General features: G+C 40.9%; 1 protein-coding gene across 15 annotated transcripts in view; it reads right to left on the bottom strand.

Moving 5' to 3' along the window:
* NRCAM (neuronal cell adhesion molecule) overlaps positions 1-14,238 on the bottom strand; it is a 166,543-nt gene extending 152,305 nt beyond the window's left edge. For 8 of the 15 annotated variants that reach the window (XM_076331072.1, XM_076331144.1, XM_076331171.1 and 5 more), the window contains exon 1: positions 14,135-14,237. The gene's annotated coding sequence lies outside the window, so the exon portion shown is untranslated. Of the gene's footprint in view, positions 1-13,528; positions 13,575-13,852; positions 13,873-14,134 lie in introns of those variants that run through there. The other 7 variants (XM_076331210.1, XM_076331220.1, XM_076331191.1 and 4 more) reach the window with 4 other exon arrangements.
* Positions 14,239-16,875: the final 2,637 nt, after the last annotated feature.

Below are 16,875 nucleotides of genomic sequence, written 5' to 3'. Positions count from 1 at the left end.
AGTCCTAGGCATCAGGACCATGTCTGTGTGCATACCAGCACACTTATTCACCAGCTCCCAGCATGGTCCAGGAACTGTTCAGCTGAAATCTCTCAAATTAGCCCTTTGTGCCCCCCGTGCAGCATGGTGGCAGACTGAACTCCCACCTGCCTTTACAACAAGGCAGCTGGTAAACAGGACCTCTCTAGCTGGGAATTGTGGACAGTCCCTGAAGTTTCCCCAGGCAGCTCCTGCTGCGCACAGGCCAACTGACAGGAGTTGCTTGTATGCTTAAATGTATGAACAGCATCCCAGATTGAGAATCCGACATTCACAGAGACTCCCCAAGGCAGCCGAAACCGTTCCTGGTTACATAGCAGTCTCCTGTATATATGCAAGACAGCCGGGAAACGTTTCGTACAGAGCTTAATGTAACCAAGAGAAAAGATTGTGCGTAAACAGCAGAAAAGATTTTGCGGGGTCTCATCTAATCCATCTGAAGAGACTCCCATCACCATCCGGTAAAGGACCATCAGACCCTATCAAGAGATTAGATTCCCCAGATGAACATTACCCAGTGCAACAGAAACCAGTCAATTACTTTTCCCATCCACCCTCTTTCAACAAACAGCTGTCTGACTGCAACAATATCGGGAAAGTTATCTGGAGACAAAGGATTACATTGTCTTTTTCAATGAAAACACTGTGGTCACTTCCCAAAATACGATTTGCCATCGTATTAAGCCTACTTCATCTGCATCTGTGTTGCTTCCTTAATGGTTTCCAGATTAAAGTTTTTGGCATAATACCTAGAAATATTTGTTTTTTCAAAGTTGCACTGAACTAAACAACAGAAAGTGATCAAAAGCCCAATTCAAGCTTCAGATTAAATCCTAGATTAATCCTAATCAGATTAATTAACTCCCATTTTACATATATGGCAGACCAGAAAAAGCCCTAAAGACTGAGACATTTTCATGTAATCTTAAAGTAATGACACCAGATGGAAAAAATAAAACCCCACACATTTCTCACACAATTTTTCTCAAATATAGTGAATTTACTTGAAGTATCACCAGTGTTCCTGCAAGTACTTTAAAATACTTCACCCGAGTGAAGGTTGCATCTACCACTTACAAGTTCTTAGATCAGTCCAAGTGTAATCAGCTTCACAACTCTGGCTTCTCAAAAAAACCCACCACAACACCCAAGTTTGCTTTTATTTCTTTACATACCCATTAAGTGATTCCAACAGTTTTCCTTAGATAAGACCTTTATACCGCAACTGTCTTGAATTGATAGTGATGGGTGGCAGTATATCTTGCACACAGGTTACACCTTAGAACCAGCTGGGAACTGGTGCTGATACGCAATACAGTCATCACCTCATAAGGTATCATTCTCACCTTCATTCCCCGCCAACCTTAAGCAGCACAGTTAATTTTCAATTATCCAAGGCAGTAAAGGGGTCAGATAATCAAGAAAAATAGAAGTGTACATGTATTAAGTTAGAGAAGAACACTCAACAGTGTAACTGATGCCAGAGAGGTCAGTTATACTGTTGACTATGAATGGACACAAATCTCTTGACTAATACTGACCTCAAATCAGACAGCACTGCATAAAAGTAAGTCTCCTGCTCTCTGACCTAAGCTTGCTCACAAGAAGCCAGTTTGGTCACTTCTACATTTGTAGTACAGTTAATACATAACTTGAAAAATAAATACAAATAAATTAACCTTAGCAGAACCACAGCTTGGAGGATAAACAGAAATAGGTATAATGGAAAGTGTTTTATTTAAAGCTACTGTATGATGGTACTTCTAATGATTACAAATTGCCAGTGTAACATTAAAACCATTGCCAGCTCTCAGGACAGTTGGCTGGATGTGTAAGGGAAGCTCCACACACCCCCCTTCAAAATGTAATGAAATAAAGTCTCAAAACTCATCACCTTTCTGTCATCAAGTTTTGTATTTGTTAATCTAATTAATAATTTCATTACAACAGAATATCACCCATTCATACTGAAGATCAAGTCAGTGAGGATAAATCTGGCCATGTTGGTTCTCCAAACTCTATAGTGGTGCCAGCTCCCTCAGACATCTGCAGGATATTGTATTTTCTCTACAATATAGTTGTTAGCCTTCCAGTACTGAAGCACTATTCAGAATTAAACTAGCTGGATATAAAGCCAAGTTTTCCTTTCCACATTCCCAATAAGCTTAAGGACCTCAAATCCAGCTTCGTTAATAGCAAAGAAAACTTCTGACGAGTGAGGTACACTACATGAAATGCTCCTGAAAGTGGAATATTTACACTAAACATGTCATTTCACACAGTTTTTAAACTCTGATACTGAACAGTATAACAATAATATTTTTTTCTGACCAATATGAATATGTTTAGTGGACCAAGCTTTAATATTCTTTAAAAACATAAGTGCTAAAAAACCCTACTGCATAGTACTCATTAATTGTGTCTAGGAGCTGTAATCATAAATTACAATTCATTAGGACTGGTAGTGTATGGACAGATAGCCACCGCCTCAAAGAACACAGAGATTTGCAAAATAATTTTATATGGAAACTCAGAAGTCATTATATAGCAAACAAAGGTTTTAAGATACTTATTTCAAAGTCTGACTGTCTAATTATATTTGAGTGTGTAAGCCTTCTTAAAAGGAACCTTTAAGTTCTGTTTTACAGTTCTGTGCCTACTATTACACAATTGCACTCAAAATAAGATTTACATACTAATTACTTGCCTGTGCCTGAATAGCAGGTATTTAAAAATCTATCATAGGATGGCAGAAACAGCAATGAAGGGATAAAGAAGACAAGGGAACTAAAAAATGTTGCTCTTCTGGGTCCTACTTACAGACTTGCAAGTGTTTAATTTTGGACTCTGCACAAGTCTTTGTTTGAGGATTAGTGTTCAGAAATTGAATTACATTACCGAGGTTGAGTTACATTTTGTGTTCTATCTGAAGAGGGATGGGTTGTTTTTTCCAGCAACATTTAGTGTTAAATATTATCAATAGCTCTATTTTTGATAGGTAATATTTAATGGTGAATGGCAATATATTTAAAAGTACATAAAATGTTTTAAATTCCAAGTCATATTTCAAGGCAATGCCAACACAATATCAATTTAGTTCCTTTTTTTGTTAATTACAAAACTAAATTAATAATGAAACTGGGGAAAATTAATCTAATTATAATCAATTATTTCATTATGAAATGCAAATTCATAATTCCACTAATCTGAATTCTATTTTGAAAAATATCAAATATTAGTCAAAGTAAGTGCAGTAGCTCACCATATCGAATTATAAATTATTTCCCACAACCACAGATAAAACCTCCCACTAATGAAAGCAAATATTCAACTATTTTTATAGACATGCTTTCAGAAACAGAGGTCTCACTCCATCCTTTACCATCTAAGATAAGTCAGGCACTCAACTTTAGGGATCAGCATTATTCTGCGTCTTCAGAGAATCGTGCTTGCACTAACTTGTAATTTCATTTCAGCATTCTGTCACAATTCAGACCTTTTTTTATATATATATATATTTTTTATATATATATATATATTAGTGTGTAGAATAATCATTGGAGCCTAGATCAACATACCATCAGTGAAAGGTCATTTTTCCACTTGTGAGCAGCAAGACAAGGAACAGATGTGCAGTCTTTATGAGAAGAATCTTACAACTGATTCTTTTTTGCACTATTTATTTTTAACTTAATTCTTTGCCAATGCAGACGATACTTCATAGTTATGAGCATCATTCACTAAAACAACAGCTCGAGGTTTTGTTTTAGTAAACAAGAAATCACGGCTCTATTCTGTTAGTAGCTATTTGTATGTAATTAAATAGACCTCACCTCTTTGCTATGCTCCCCCTCACTTTGTTACCTTCCACACTTCCTTCTGGTTTCAGCACTTTCTTACTCTTATCTGTTCCATTCCAATTAATATGTCTTTTTATTAGCAGTCAAACCAGGAAGCTACATATTAGTTTGTAATTTGAACTTTCCCATCTAAAATAATAAAAATACTGGTATTTATTTACTTTAGCTTGCTGTGTGAAACTTCTTTGTCATCAGTATGGTTAGCAACTGTTGGTGTATCTTTCAATATAATCTCAGTTAAACTAAGCAGGGGGAAAAACTCACAGAAATCCTTGACTCTTTTAGGACAGCTTTACCTCAGAATGGAAAAGAAACACACATAATTGTCTATACAACATAATGAACATAAAGGCTAATCTTCCTACTAATGCTAACTTTTGCATTAGCCCTGGCACCCATTTAACTTCCAGCAGATTACAGCTATTGCACTTGTTCTCAGCAATAGTGTTTCTGTCACTGTATTTAAGGGACAGAATTCAGCCCTTGTAGAGAGCTGTCAAGTCTCATAACTTTAACTGAATTTTTCAAAGAAACTCAGATGTAAAAATCAACCAATTATTAAGAGCAACTCAGGTTTATTTTTAGATGTTTCTAGGCTTCTAGACATAGAGAAGAAAAAAAAAAGAAGCTAGGACACATTAGCCAAGTGAACTATGAAGATACAAATCTTAATAAATCATTAATTCCTGTGATACTCTTGAGTGTCTGATGCTGTCAATTCTGCTAGTACATTTCCCTGTATGCGATGAGAAACGTACTCCCATATTTCAATGCTGAGGGGGTGAGAAGGTTGTGAAGTAGTACATAAAACTTTAGAAGTAACTTGGAGAAATACCTCCAGAAAAAGTTTTGAGAATGATATCTGCAAACAATCTTACAAAGGACCTCTCCAGAAATCCTGCTGTTAAGGGAACTGTGCCTGCTGGAAATGACAGTGCGGAAATTGGAAATATGGGGCAGCATTTAAGGCTATTTCAATGATGCTTCACTCCAGCACAACTGGTAGAATTGAGACCCCCAGAGAGCAACCAAAGCTCTTACGACTTGCCTCTAAAGAACACTGTGACTTTGAAACAATGGGATAAAGACTTTGCTTTCCTTACAAAAACTGTCTAGGTTTTAGAGGAAAATAATTCAAAGACAAGGCACTACCGCTGTAACTTGAGATGGTGCATGAGCAGTAAAAGCCAACATATGACATGCTTTAACTAAGCACCTACATTCCCAGCAAGAAAGCTAAATAAAGATTACTGAACACCATCTTTCACTAAAAACTACAGTACAGCATTCCTGAAAAAGGCTACTTTACTGAAGTATTTAATTTTAGACCCATAATGTTAAGTATTTTCCATGATACTCTGAAAAGCAAAATTACATGCTTTAAAGGACATAAATGTTATTAATAATAAAAACAAAAAGAAGAATATGCAAATGCTGGGGGATCTTTGTGAAAACATGAACTTTAATTCAGACAGAATTAAATTATTCTTTAACTACAAGAGAGAAACTATTGAGAAAGGAGTATGTTTTTCATTTTCAAATGAAGATGGACACAGTCCTGGAAAACATGCTTGAATTAAAATTACTGGACTCAATGTAAAGGTAAATGGGTTAAGTTTAACAACTCATTATTTACAGGTCAAACTACATGATCTGATGAACTGTACTGACTTCCATTGTAGGAATACAAAACCACAGCTGAGTTCTAATCAGATGTATTTACTTTCATCTTAAACATTAAATAGTATTATGCTTTGTCAGTGTATGAAATTCTGTGCATCTATACTGTGTTATTTATGCAGTTATTATCTCACTGTATTTTTACAGGCATAAGCAGTCTCCTTTCTAAGGATTTTGGTTTGGAGCCATTAAGCAATGTGTCTGCCCTCTAGTGGTCACACTCACCTTTATGTGTTCCCCACATTCTTAGTCTTTTTTAAGTTAAAAATGCACTTTATACAACTACCACCTACAAGGTTTAACAGATAATTTAGCTTTTAGTCACCCTGGGCTGGCTTGCTTTCCAGTTATGTAATTGCTTGTATTTCAATTTTATCATGCAGAAATAGCCTGCACATAATTTCAGATGTTCCTCGTTTTGTCCATGTGTAGAACCAAGTTTAGACACCAATTTTTAAAGCACTCAAACTACAGGAAAGCAGAAAACTTGCAAAAATTCCCCAGAATAACACCTGAAGTTTCAATTTATATTGAGATTATGTGTTTGGTATTGTCTAGGAGAGGACGTTACACCTTGTAATACATTGAAGCGTTGGCTACTAGACTCCAAAGTCCATAAATACATGAAATGCTTCTGAGGGAAAAGATGGATATTTAAATGACTATTTGCACATTAAAGGTGTCAGAGTTGTACTATATAGAAACTTCTATGACTTTGTATATCATGCAAGATCGATATGGACAAAAACATTCAATAAGGAAGGACCAGGGTCTGTAGTCCAGTTATTAGCACTGCTCCTCTGACAGCCACATGTTAGTTCATGTGACAGGGGAGTGGTCATGCAGCTTCCTTCCTTACTTTGTATTATATATCCAGGAAAAAGTTAGAGAAAACTGTTTCCCAGCTCTAAGCCTTCATCGTCAGGCAAGCAGTAGGTGGAATCCTCTCTCTCACTATTTGATGCTTTTAAAGACATTAGACAATATTAAAAAACCACACAGACAAACTTCAGGACGATTCAAAATACACTTTGTATGTAGAACACTGACATCAGATTTGTTGGTTGTTTTCGATGTCTAACCAAAAACCAGCTCATGAGTAGACAAAAAGCAAGCCAAACAATACATAAGGTACGTACAGCTCCAATATGAAGGGTGGGTTCCTTCACACCCCCACAGATGTCCCAAACGCCCTTGTAGTATTACTTGGACTGGGTTGCATTAATAGTGATAATAGTTCTCATCTGCCCCTATGTCCTAATCAAACCTATGCCTAAGGAAGAATAATGACACCTGCAACAGAAAGAAGAGCCCAGAAGACTCTGGATTCTCTACAACAGCCTCAAGAACATACGTTCTCCCTTCCACCTTCATTGCCAAGATATTCCCTATCTTTGGGTGTCTCTGAACTTCACTATAAATAATAAAACAAACATGGTAAATGGAAGTGTGAATCTTTTACATCTGGTGAAGACACCATATCCTGTCCAACATCTCTGGTGACAAGGGCTCTTGGCTTCATGACTTACAGACTTGATCATTGCAATACTGAAATGATTTCCCCACACTCCAGGGAAAGCAACAACTTCCTCAAAACATGACAGGACTCTGCAACATGCGGACTCTGGCTTTCAGTGTTACTCAGAACTCAATTCATTATATGGAAAATGGGTTGCCATTATGTCCTGAACTGAGTTAACAACAAAACCTAATCACACTGGAACCATTAAATTGCTCACAACTGAAAATGCTCACCACTCATGGAGAACACAACTCTTCACAGCAGCTGGACCCAGAACACAAAACTTACTGCTCTAAGACTCAAGAATGGCTAGACACCTCAGTTTATCCAACATTACATGCAAAAACTCCATTTCTGTTCTTTTCTCTTTTAACACAGAGCTTCCCTGTTGTAAACATACTCAAGTCCTGTACAATTTTGAAAGAATGGGAAAGGAAAATGAATGTATCTCCCTTTTCTGAGCTTCAGTAAGAAATACCTAGTCAGAACAGATTAAAAACAGTAAAATGGCTAGCACAGCCTATTAACATCTCATCTCATCCAAAGCAAGAAACAGATTTTGATTCTATGTGGCCATGTAACAATTGCAACAAAAGTACCAAATTCAGCTGAGCTCACAACGAAAAAATACCTTCCATTTTCAAGAAAAGAGCAGCAACTCAAGGGGGTTAAACTTCCTATTGTATATTTAGTTTGTCCGGACACCACAGCATTGGTCTACAGGTAGGGGGGCTTAGCGGAGGGACCCACAGATTCCAGCTTACTCAAAGCGGCAGTAACCAAGCCACCAAACCTGTTTATCCCACCCAAAGAAAAGCCATGGCCAAGCTTACCTCTTCCTGATACCACTTGAAAATTGTAGTGAGGAAGGCACATCAAGCACCTCCTGCATTTTAATTCCCCTAGAGATGTGAACAGCAGCAGTCCTTCTAAACACTGGAGAAGTAGTGAAGAGGACCATCTATCCTGTTACGAAGGGTAACTTGTGGTGTACAAGCCTACTGATGAACAACACTGAATTCTTAAATACTCTTGTAAAGCCCTAAAGGGAATATGCCATGAAGATAACAGGGGTATATAATGTTTTCCTTCAAATTGCTTGATTTAATAATTCCTAGCAAGAAAAACAAAACCCAACCCTTTACCAATAGTAAGACAAATTCTTGTTTTTCTTCTTCTGCTCCTCTTCAAGTAACTCATTTCCCTGCTTTTGACATGCTCTTCAAAACTCTTCCCTCCCTCAGGACTGGTTGCACTTCCCACCTCACACTGTGGAGCTATCCCCTGCTTCATCCCACACACTTTCATACATGAGCTGTACATACATTCCCTCTCAATCTATTCTACTCAGAGCTTCCTAGACTGTTTCCTTTTCCCTTTAAGATTCCCAGTGAATTCTATTCCCAAGTCCCTTATTTCTACCACTTCTTTCTAATGTGAAAGTCAATAATACATTTTGTTCTTCATCCTTCTTCATACAGTACATCCTTTGTCATACAGTAGTCCTCCTCATGGATTTCCCCCACACACACAATTCATTATCTTCAGCCTCTTTCTTTGAATTTTGTTCATTTCTGCTACCCTGCCCATGCTACAATATTCAGTGGGAAGACTTCCCTTGGCCAGTGCCTATGCACTGGTCGGTTAACTCCACAGTATCATTCTCCACCAGCAGAACTGTTCCCCGACTCCAAATCTTGTACAACAGCTGGCTTTTGCACTAATTGATTATATACAATGCCTTTGCACACACACAGACACACACGGAGCCCTACAGTGTTGTGACATTGTAAAGGCAACTCCTCTAGATGAACTCTCAGAATCAAGGTGGACAAACGCAGCAACACTGGAAAAACGGAAAAAGGGAAGTTAGAAATGAGAGGCACAGTTCAGAATGACAAAGAAAATGTGTACTCATGTATAAACACTGTCAGCTCCTCACTTAGGTAACAGTCTAAAGGAAAACGGTATGTTAATATTTTGGGTAGCTGTCCAGAAAAGCCTAATTAGTGGCCACAGACTCACTCATACAACCAGGAAGTTATGGATCAACTTTTGTTTTCCTCAAACAAGCTGTTAAACACTAACAGTTACATACTTTAAACCAGAGGAAATTAAAAGGTCATATATACCTAATGCTGCAGACAAAGTATTAGGACAACTGTATTCCCACTGGGATGCATCCAAATTCAGCAATCTTCCATGAGTATTTACAGAATTCAGAGAGACTACATTCGTACTGATTCCGTCTGATTTAATTGACAATTTAGACAGCTAGTTCCTTTCTAACACAGCTGTTTCTTAAAGTTATCACGTCCTCATAAGTTGAACTGGCCTTTTTTTCCTCGCTTGGCTATTTTTGTGCATCCGAGATGCTCTGCATGAAATGCTGCTTTTTATATAAAGTTTGGTTGCTTAAAGTAGAATGGGGGTACTGTGAGCTCTTACAGAAACATTTTATAATTCAAGCTGTTATGCTTCCATACTAAAAAGTTAACAAGGGGAAAGCTGTAATCACATTATGAATTGAGCCATTTCAAAACCGAAACAGTGTAGGAAAACAGTGTATTCACAAAATGAATACTAAGATACATTTATCCTGATTCATACAACAAAACAAAAAAAAATTGAAAGCTTCTTACAACAGTTAATAGAGGATCCAGATGAACATTTCTGTACTTATTCAACATTTACTAGAAGGGAGAAGCTAAAGAGCAATCCAGAGGAGTATTTGCAATGCAATTAGGCTAGACAAGTAAGTCTGAATGTATGCCAGCTGCAGAGGCCTGCCCTTAATTCACACAATCAAATGTCTAGTGTGTCACACAGTGTCTAGCATCAGTATCTCCAGTATCAAAAGTCTCATCAGATATGTACTTGTTTACTGAGCATCTTAATCAGGGTCTGAACACATATCTAGCTGTACCTTCTAGCAGCCTATATGCTAGTCCTTCACCATCTGTCAGTTAAAGCTTCCACAGATAGAAAAAAAATCAATTCAAACAAATGCGTTCGGCACTCAAACTAAGCTATCATTCACATTTCAATATAAGACTTGAATTCCTTTTCAGTGTTCTTCAACTTTGACCCAGCTCTACCCCCTCCTTCACTGAAAAGGGCAAAGACAACAGCCCAGCAAGTGGGACAGGCAAAACAGACCTCCTTTGTTCACTTTTTCCCTTTCAGTTTTCTATTGAGGTAAATAACTGAAAGCTCAGCCAGCCTCCAGTAGCTCAGAAGAAAGCAATATAGCTAGCTTGCAACTACCCTTTTCTGGTTAACAAACAGTTGGACAAAACTTACGGTGCATCGTGTTAATCTTATTATTGGAGATTAACTCTTCACAGATTCCCTTAATATTATATTTATAAGACAATATTCATAAACAAGTTACAATATCATTAATGCTAAACTGAATAGGCAAGAGACATACTTAGCAATTTAAAATGCAACAAATTATCACTGCGGAGAAAGTATAACTGAATTTTTTGAATACTATCAGCCCACTCAGGAAGGCAAAATCAAATTCATTGCATATTGCCCAGCAGACAACCTCCTACATTATTCCCTCAGCTTACATTACCAAGATGTACTTTCTCTGTACGGCTTCCCATTTTACCAACTCTGTTCATAAAACATAACAAAATGAACATATCCAGTGAAAACTGAATAGCACAGTTTTACTGTACTATTCCAATATAATGGAAGGTAAGTAATCTGTCCTGGTTTCATCTGGGATAGAGTTAATTTTCTTCCTAGTAGCTGGCATAGAGCTGTGTTTTGGATTTAGCACAAGAATAATGTGATAACACACTGATATTTTAGTTGTTGCTAAGCAGTGCTTATACTAAGTCAAGGACTTTTCAGCTACCCGTGCTCTGCCAGGTGCACAAGAAGCTGGGAGGGGGCACAGCCAGGACAGCTGACCCAAACTGGCCAAAGGGATATTCCATATCATGTGATGTCATGCTCAGTACATAAACTGGGGGGAGTTGGCCAGGGGTCAGCGATCACTGCTCAGGGACTGGCTGGGCATCGGTCAGCGGGTGGTGAGCAACTGCATTGTGCATCACTTGTTTTTTTATATTCTTTTATCATTATTATTTTCTCTTCCTTGCTGTCCTATTAAATTGTCTTTACCTCAACCCACAGGTTTTACTTTTTTTTCCCCTGATTCTCTCCCCCATCCCACCAGGGGGGGCTGTGGGAGGGTGAGCAAGCAGCTGTGTGGTACTTAATTGCCAACTGGGGTTAAACCACAACATAAGGGTAATTCAAGGTGATTTGGGACAACTGAATAAAACTACAGACTAACAGCAATTCCACAGACACAGGCAAAAGAGATTTAATTTTTAGGCTGATTGAGCTGTGCAATAATTATTAACAGAAACCCAAACCCTTAGTGTATTCAGTATGTTTTATGTCCAGATACCATGGTGAGTCATTTCTCTACAGCAGGAAGAATGGGGAGACTAGCATTACATTTTCCTGACTTTAAAATCACAATCCTCAAATAAAATCTGTCAATTAGAGAGACATCTCATTAACCCCAAGAAACTCTAACGTGGTTACTAAAGCTTCTGCCGTCACCTTTTTGAGCACCAAAGAGAGAGAAACACCAAAGCACAACAAGCTAATAGGAGGTATCAGTAAGCATCTGCTGGATTTCTTATTTCATTTCATTTCCTGAAAATAAAGACCATTTTAAAAAGCTGAATTTTCTTATTACAACCCTTCTTATGAAACAAGCTGTGGTATATGTGATAAATATTGCACTTTCTGCAAGAAGATAAGGAATGATAACTAAGGCTCAGATTCTGGTGATCTCATTCACCTTGAACATTATTACTTTTGAGTATTTTTACTGTGGCCAGTAAGACTCATTACAGAACTAAGATACCAATACAGGTATGATTAATTGTGGATTTATTCTGCAAGTTGTGAAGATGGTTTTAGCTCCATCGTTAACATCAGCTGGTACACACTACCCCGTCATCCAATGTGGTCACACAGCTGTACATTTTTCCTTTAGCTACATCGCCTTTGCACAATCCAGAATGTGAATTCATTCAATGGATCTTGAGTTCTGTCAACATCAAGCAGCTTTCTGGTTTTGGTTCTTTACATTCAATATTCTCAGGACACAACACTTTCCCAATTCTGTATTGATACAGTCTGACAGCTAATTTTAGACACCCAAGAGAATTTCACAGTACTTCGAAATTCAAATAAGTAACTTCCACAGACTTTGGTATCAAACTCTTTAGCAACTCTGGTCACTTGCTTTGCAATTTCTATTAAAAAATACGGACAACCATCAACTAAACAAATGCCTGAGGTGTATTCATACAAATGGTAATATCAAAGAGATTAGACAAATATTAAAAATATGCTCACCTGCAAGTCCATTTTCTGACTTCTAGGTCCTTTGTGCTACTATGCGACACTATAGTATCCTTCCCTTTCCAGCTGATACCCTTTGCCAAAGAACACCGGCAAGATGCATCTCTTAGCATATATGCTGCTCTCAAACTCAAAATGCAGTCTAGACACCTTCTGATATTGTACAAGTGACCTGTTCTATGCACAGCCCCATATAATTACTATCCATAAATTACCACATCAATTATGTTAAATTATGGAAGAAGTTGAAGTGATTAATAGTGCACCTGTTAGATGCAATAAAGTTTTCAGGTTTCATCTACCTTTTCCATAATACACTTAATCAAGAATCCAAATGTATTTTAATACTCAGAAACAGAGAAAGAAATAGGCAAAGACAAGGAACATTAGAAAAAAGAAACCCAGGTGGTTGATACTGGCTTCTTGACTCAGTAGGAGGTTGTTTTGAATAAACAGTGAAAAGCCAGACCTTTATGGATAAAAGAACATCTTATCGTGATCTGTAGGCTCTGCTGTAGAGTTACACATCACGTTTACCATTGTTTTATCTAACTATACAGACAGCTAAGAAAGAGTATTCCTTTCACAGAGTACTTGTCAATATGAAACAGCCTTATCGACTGGGCTGAAGCACACTATGATCTTAAATATTTAAACAGCTTGGCGTTATTAATCAGGTACTGTTTACACTTAGACTCTGAAGCCTCGGTTTAAACACATCTCAGACTTCAAAACTAACACATCTATGCTGAAGCGGTAGCTGAAGGTTTAGTTAATTACTACTTTTTAACCAAAGAGCAAGTGTATTTGCTGCTCAGACTTCGTCACAATTTTCTGCATTAATCTCCATCAAGAGAGAGGAAGCAAAACAAGGGCAAATAGGAACAGCTCAGGAACCAGCCACATCTTAGCTATTTTATACCTAAACAAAATTGGCGTTGCTATTCGTTGCAAGAAGCAAAGCGCGGAAGGAGGGAGGAAAAAAAAAAAAAACAACCAACCAAAAAAAAAAAAAACAACCCACCAAACAAACCACCAGAGCTGATAAATTAACGTGTAAAAGCCGAAACCCGGACCCCGGCACTTCAGCACAGACAGCTCCTTCCCCCGCACACGCCGCCCGCCCCCGCCGGGCCCTCGCCCCCACCGGCCAGCGCACGAAATGGCGACCTAGCGAGGGATGTGGGCGCGTCGCAGGCGCGGAGCGTCTCCGCCCGGCCCGCCGGGGCCGGGCGGAGACGCTCCGCGCCTACGACGCGCCGGGCCGGCCCGCCCGCCCCCGGGAGGTCCCCGCTGGCCGCCGCAACAAAGCCCCCGCAGCGGCCGGCGCGGCACCGGGCGGGCTCACCAGGTGCCTCCTCACAGACGCTGCCGGCGTCGCCCGCCCAAGGTCTCCGCGCCCCGGGCACCTGCGCCGCGCCCCGCTCGCCCATCCCCTCAGAGGAGCCCCGGTGGTGCAAGGCGGCAGCAACCGCGGCGGACCCGACCCAGCCCGGCCCGGCCCTGCCCTGCCGGTGCCGAGCGGGTGGCTCCTCGCCGTCGGGGCGGTCGCCCGGCGCGGCGGCGGGCGCGGCACCTCCCGCAGCCTGAAGCGCGGCGGGGTGACAGGGACGGCCAGGCTGGTACTCACGGGAAGCTGCAGCCCCTCCGCCCGGGGAGAGGGTCGAGGGCGACCCGCGGCCGCGCTGCTCCTCCCGCCCGCTCGGCAGCCCGACGAGAAGAGCCGAGGCAGGCGCGCTCCCGCGCCTATCACCTCCCCGGCACCCCCGCCCCCGCCGTACCGCGGGGCGCGCTCCCGCGGGGGGCGGGGAAGGCGCGCGTCTGCGCGAACTGCGCCGGGGGGGGGCTGGGGCGGGGCGGCGCTGGCCGCGGCACGGGTCCCTCGCACCTGAGGTGGCGCGGGGCGGAGGCCTCCATCTTGGGCATCGCCCCGGGGCCACCGCCGGGGGAAGGGAGGGAGCCCCAGCCGTCCTCCGCCTGGGGGCGGCTGCCGACCTCCCTCCCTCACTCCGCCAGCCGGGTAAAAATCAGAGTAAAATCGTCATCGTGCTCTGCGAGCGGACCTGCAGGCGGTGCCAGGTCTCGGCCTTCTCAGCCCCCCGCCCCGCCTAACCGCCGCCCCTTCTGGGGCGTCTGGAAGATAACCGACCCGGCTCCCGGCCCGGCGGGAGCCTCCTCAGCGCCTGTGTCGGGCAACGGCGAGCTGCTCCCCTGCCCACCCCCGGCCGGAGAAAGCCAAACACTCGGTCGGGGCACCCCCACACCCACCCCCCTCAGCGGTGCGGGCCCTGGCAAAGGCGGTGTTTTAAATAGACGCATTATTTTAGCCCGGCAGTGCTCCTCTAAATAGATGGTTTCAGCTAGTTCCCAAACTGGAGACAAGGATATTACTTTACACTCGAGAATAGCCCTATTGAACTCGGTAGCGCTGCTCACATGTATGTAGTTAAACACGGGTGTTTGCAGGATTGCAGCCAATAATTTCGGCCCTTGTGGGTACAACAATACAGTAAATTAAACCGACTTCAGAAAGACAGAGGCTTGTATTGCCGGCTTCTTCTGGGGGGCGGTGGAATCCTCCACGGCATGCCGGTTGTCTTGGGGACTGCCGCAAATAGCGGAGCCGGTGGCCTGCCCACAGCTCATACCAGCGCGTTCTTCACCAGTCAGAGCAAAATTGAATTAGGTTAAATTTCCAGTTCACAAGTTCAGGAAGTCAGACGCTTAGATGCGATCACTTAAAGAGAAGCTGTGGATGAGACCGTTGGGAGATGAGTCTCGGAAGAGGGTTATTTCAAAGAAACCTTTCTGCTGAGCGTGCCTCTCAATCAAGAAGCGCTCACAGTGCTCACCTTCCCTTTCACATCTTGCAGTTCATTTAATGCGCAATATCAGAAAGCATTTTAATATCATTTTGAGACTTCTATGGACTATGCTCAGTATTGCTTGAAATTATTCCAAGTCTACATTTAACGTAGTAAATGTGATTATCTGCTGCTGCTGAACTTGCTTTTGGATCAGCCATTTTAGGAATAGCCTTTTGTGCATTGCAAGGTGGCAACTTTTTTAGTGGTTAACTCTTTATTATACATTTCAGGAAACAGCTTTCAAGGTGAACTCTACAGTGATAACTTAATAGTGCAAAACGCAATGCCCAAGATGAGGAAAAAGCCCTTACCCTGCATCTCTGCAGAAACCCCATTACGACTATGGCAAGTTGAATCTGAACAGCTGACCTACTGAAAAACAACACTCTAGATGAATAACAGATTCTATAAAGCACATGCATATAAATATCCAAGGGTTAAACAATAAGTTAGACATCACTGCTTCAAACTTTGGAGATATTCACGCTCCTATCAATCTGAGGCCAGAATATTATTGTTTGAGACCTGAATATGCAAAGAAGATTAGACGTATGTGAAGAAAACCCTTTTTATAAAGAGAGGGAAGTGCTTGAATTTATTGTGTACCCCTAAATGTTCTTTACTTTTGTTTGTTTGCTTACATTTTGTCTTGCTATACAACTCCCATGTTCCCAACTAATTTATTTAATGTTAAATACAAAACCACTACAGTTTAAGTAAACATTCAGCAACGTGTAAACAGGGAGCCTAAAACATTGGGATGTTGCCTGATTTGCTTCCAAGATACTGTGTTCCATAAGGAGAATATGTAGCCACTCCTGGCTTTGAGAAAATATGGGTATAAAATGCTGAGAGAAGAATGATTTCTCAGACTGCTATCTTTTTGCATCCTTGCCAGATTCCCAGGGGAACATGGTGAGCCAAACCTTCAGGAGGTTGACTGAAGAACTTCATCACAGTTCAAGGGAAAGACTTGAGTTGCAAGTTTAATTTAAAATGTAGGAGCAAAGATCTGGTTAGTATTTGGATGGCAAATGTACCAAATTTTATAAGCACAAACTAATGGGCTGTGGCAATCCACTTGGTGCAAGTTAGACCACAGAAACCAAATAAATGAAGAGATTTCACTGTTGCAAGGAAGGTGTAATAAACAACTCTATACTGATGTATGACTAAACTGAAATGTTGCAGCTGGTATGATTATACCCTTATGATTCCTCTAAGAATTTAAACTCTCTATTTTTTATATTACTGAGATAAACAAATACACACATTCAATAGCACAAAGCAGAACTTTCCAAATGGTGGCATACATATAATTATCAGTAAACAAGTAAATTCAAAGGCTTATACGGCCTATTACAGAGCTAGACGCTACTTCTGCTGGTGAGGGCATCCACTATTGTGGACGAGTGCCATCCATACTGGCAGTAGGGTGGTGGCACCAAGCAAAAAGAAAGAGGTGGGCTTGTTGGCATAAACAACAGCCATTATGATAAGCAGA

The sequence above is a fragment of the Aptenodytes patagonicus genome, chromosome 1, assembly GCF_965638725.1.
Source record: "Aptenodytes patagonicus chromosome 1, bAptPat1.pri.cur, whole genome shotgun sequence".
NCBI classification, from domain to species: Eukaryota; Metazoa; Chordata; class Aves; order Sphenisciformes; family Spheniscidae; genus Aptenodytes; species Aptenodytes patagonicus.
The sequence above is the reverse complement of the archived record's forward strand: the minus strand, read 5'-3'. Positions and strand labels throughout refer to the sequence as shown.